Raw genomic sequence first — 4,583 nt, 5'->3', positions numbered from 1 at the left:
AAAGGCGTCAAAAGGCGTCATCTGGTCCAACCTATATGAGACTAGGCTCGAAGGAAAGCTGTCTCGGGTGTGGACCAATCAACTTCAAGGACAGTGCACATTATCAGAGTTATGTCTTTTGTTTGTATTTATGACTGCAGGTATTGCGGTCTATGCAAACATGACTCCTTGCAAAAAGGTGTCAGTTTTGTTGCCAGATAGAAGGGTAAAGAACCAATTATCAAAACTAATGTTGAATTAGTGAGTCGACGAGGCTGGCCTATTCCACTAAACCGGCACCTATTCCCTATTTATCGGCTATGATTCTAATTCCCCTTCTTACTCACTGTTAAGTGTCCACGGCGGTCCGCTGATCCTTGTGTTAACCGCGTGCCTCGGTGCGTCGCACGGACGTCCGGGTCGCTGGCTCGAGCTGCGTCTGGTCGCCTGGCGCTGGAGTAAGAGAGCGATTTCCCCTCTGCGCTCCTCTATTTATCCTCCCTACCTCCAACAATGGGCTCGTGCACCCCAAGCCCGCGCACGGCAGTCCCCAGGCGCTGTTGATATGCTAATCAGTGAGCGACGTTGGCGGCGTACATCCTAATTACTCCCTTACCCTTCCTAACAATGGGGCCTGCGCGCTCAAGCGCAATTATCCCAACCCCCCATGACTATGCGCAACAGCCCCTGTGACCCCGCTATTCATGCTGTCTCGTGCCTCCCCTGCTTGCCCCGTCGACTCGTGGGGGTGTGTGGGGGGAAATGCGCCTCAACCGCGGTGGCCGAATGCCCCACGCCGCGACCACACCATATTAAGGCCGGCAGCAGCGCCGCGGTACCACGTAGCACGGGGGAGGTCATCCAATTCCCTGATCGCCGGAAACCGTGAGAATTAATCCCGATAAGGGTCTCTCGGATAAAAACCGGTCGATCAGGTAACCTTCCCTTCCAGCTCTATGGGGGGGGGGGGATGCGTGCGGGTGTGTGCTTATGTGGGGCGGGTGATGGGGGGCAGTGCGGTGGGGGAAGCCGGGCGGCTCCCTGGCTCGGCAGAGCGGCCCCGTCGCTGTGGCACCACAGATGCAGTTGGCGTTACTGTACATTTATCTCTGGCCGTTGCACAAGCCATATCGGAATTTGCGACATGCTAAAACAATCAGTACAGTGTGACACCACCCGGGTAACTCCCGGGATCAAAATGGCCATTGGAAAGTGATCGCTTTATTGAGATGATTATGGTACTACCACAGGGTATTGTGAACGGTTCAGGAGGAGGAGAGGTCTGGATTTCTAAGTCTCACAGTACCGGTAAGAAGCGCCGGGTGGGGGATGCCCTCCACTGGGGTACAAATTCTGTCATTATTAGTATACGATCATGCAATGTTTCTATCTGCAAGCTGTCATAACTGAAACGATCCCCGTTATTGTTCGATTGAGAAATGGAGTGACCCACACCTCTAATACCATATGTGAGGAACCCAAAAATCTGATGCATGCGTAAAACACCCACAATGGGAATACGTAAACGTAAAAACACCAACAAAATATTTTTATAAGAAAAAAATAGGTGGCCCTATAACGGATTTGTCTGTGTGTGTACATACAGACGGAGGATGCAGGGGCTAACCTGTGTGCGATCGAAACGGTGCAATTTCTGACCAATGTCACTGTGGATGGCGCACACGCTGACGCACACCGGAGCTGTGTCTTTGCGATGCAAGGGCATGGTGGATGGTGGAGCGCATATGGATGGTGCGTTACGAATAAAATAAAACAAAACAAACCGCTGGAAGCAGCCATGCGAGCAGGCTACCTTGAGAGCGATCGCGAATGGGTTGCGTGTCTGGAAGAATCCTCGCTCTTTCAGATGCCGTACCAGCTTCGTCTACTCTTCGCTACCATTCTGCTGTATTCCATGCCAGCAGATACCAAGGCTCTCTGGGATAAATTCTACGACGAATTGGCTCGCGATTACGAGTACCAGTACCGCCAGCTGACCAACAAAGAAGAAATGGTAAATCTTCTTGGTTCTTTCGGTAAAGTCACGTAGAAGGGAAATAATAAAATAATAAAATAAAATATAATAAAATCATTCTCACGACGTTTTGGCCACAACGCAAGCAGCCGTCCTCAGGTGAAAACCAGGTCTGTCGAGGCGACAGCGTCTGAATGAAACAGCACACGTGCTTGGAGCATATATATAAGCTGGGTTCGAAGGGGGGGAAAGGGCGCCTTGACAAAATAATTTACATATCAAGAGGAATTTAGCATATTTATGGGAAATGCAGGTATGTGATTAGTACTACTTATGCCCGTGCATTATGCAGGATTAACAGCATCAAAGGGAGGGGATATGGGAAATGCAGGTATGTGATTAGTACTACTTATGCCCGTGCATTATGCAGGATTAGCAGCATCAAAGGGAGGGGATATGGGAAATGCAGGTATGTGATTAGTACTACTTGTGTAAGTGCATTATGTAGGATTAGCAGCATCAATGGGAGGGGATATGGGAAATGCAGGTATGTGATTAGTACTACTTATGCCCGTGCATTATGCACGATTAGCAGCATCAAAGGGAGGGGATATGGGAAATGCAGGTATGTGATTAGTACTACTTATACCCGTACATTATGCAGGATTAGCAGCATCAAAGAAAATAAAGAAATGGTAAAGTTCAAGACCATTAACAGCCTCCACGAGTTACTCACGGCAGGTGGGATGGCTCTGTCGGACTTTGACGACCTCCCCCAGCTTTCCGAGTACCCACACTTGGTCTTGGACTCGCTGCTTGAGAACAACCATATCCGCCGAGAATTGGACACGAAGGACTTCCCATTTCGACTTCGGCGCATGCAGTTCCCCATTGTCCCAGCATTCGCGATGACCATCAACAAGGCGCAAGGGCAAACTGTTCACAACCTGGGATTATATCTACCAACGCCATGCTTCTCGCACGGCCAACTGTACGTGGCACTATCGCGAGTCACGGCAAGATCCAACATCAAGGTGCTTATTGAGGGACCTCACGACGAGGAGGAAGACGGAGTGTACACGAAGAATATCGTGTATCGGCAGATATTTGAATAAGTTGCATTCTATATTTGAATAAGTTGCATTCTTTAATATTGTCGATTGAGCGTCTCATAAAAATGCATATAACCTCACAAAAATAACATAAAACAATCACCAAAACATGTCTATTGTGTCCAGCCACTTTCAACTCCCCACCAACCAAGCATATACACACCGCCCGCGAAGCGGGCGGCGACTGCTAGTTCTCAGCTCAGACATGATCATCGAAATCATTTCCAAAGTGTGGGGTCCTGCGAGAGCAGGTCCTGACTACAAACAGCTGGGCAGCAGAATCGGAAGTAGCTGCGTCGCCCTCGAAATGTGATGTTGCTGCTGTTGTTGTCGCTGCTGTTGTTGCTGCTGTATTGCTTCTGTTGCTGTGATATACGCAGGGAGGTGGTGTTCCGTGATGGGATGACGCCTTTGATTAAAGCCTCTGACCAAACTCACCCGATTGACGCCCTTGATCGTCGAATTTGATCAACTCTGATATTGTATACTCTCACATGTTAAGCTCTATCATAGTGAAACATAATATTATAACCTATGAAGTACAACCTATCCATTGTAACGCTGTAAAAGAATATTACCTATTGGGTTTCACTCCATCGTTGAGAAGGCCGCTCTCTTCCTATTATAAAGTTACATGCTAATTTCTCTGCATTCACTTTAAATCGAGGACAATGTTTTTCCATTTATTCAAAATAAGCGCACAATTACACACTGAGATGCACTTACATATTCATGCATGAAGCACAATGGGCACATTACTTTTCGGTATGTTAATAGACATGCGGATTGTACCTTCCAAAACTAACAATCGAATGCAAATATCCTGAAAGACAAAGGATTGGATCCTAGGGGGGGAGTTATAAGGCGGCTCAGAAGCAGAGCTCAATGCCATTTCGAGAGGGAATTTGATGAGGTTGGACGCTCGACTCGTCGCTCTGCTGAACGCCCTTCAACCGCGAGACAACGCAGCCTGGCGAGCACAATTGCCGAGTCGACTTTGCGTCGGGAGAGTTCGTGGCGACATCTTCAGACGGGTTCCAGACATCGATATACCGTGAATCTCCAAGTAAGTGTCTTTTTTCGCGGACAAACTCTTAAACGTGTTCGTCGTCAAATAAGCGGCATTTTTTTGCGTCTCGGTTAGACGCGAGCGTCGTTCTTGTTTTAGCAGTTAACAAAAAACGCTAAACATCCTTGCGGACGATAGCGTACTTTTGCCTCGATAACACCGCTACTGTTACTACACTCACATGGAGCAGATACGCTCTCCACAGCCTCACGCACACGGAGACAAGAAGCCATTCAATTGCTCTGTGTGTGGGAAGGCATTTTCACGGCCATCACATCTTCAGAGACACCAGAGAACACACACGGGCGAGAAGCAATTCCCGTGCTCTGTGTGTTTGAAGGCATTTGCACACTCATCAACTCTTCAAAACCACCAGAGAACACACACGGGCGTGAAGCCATTCCTGTGCCCTCTGTGTGGGAAGACATTTGCACAGGCATCAACTCTT

Source organism: Lethenteron reissneri, chromosome 30, assembly GCF_015708825.2.
Source record: "Lethenteron reissneri isolate LAM-NWPU_2019-01 chromosome 30, ASM1570882v1, whole genome shotgun sequence".
Classification (NCBI taxonomy): Eukaryota; Metazoa; Chordata; class Hyperoartia; order Petromyzontiformes; family Petromyzontidae; genus Lethenteron; species Lethenteron reissneri.
The sequence above is the reverse complement of the archived record's forward strand: the minus strand, read 5'-3'. Positions refer to the sequence as shown.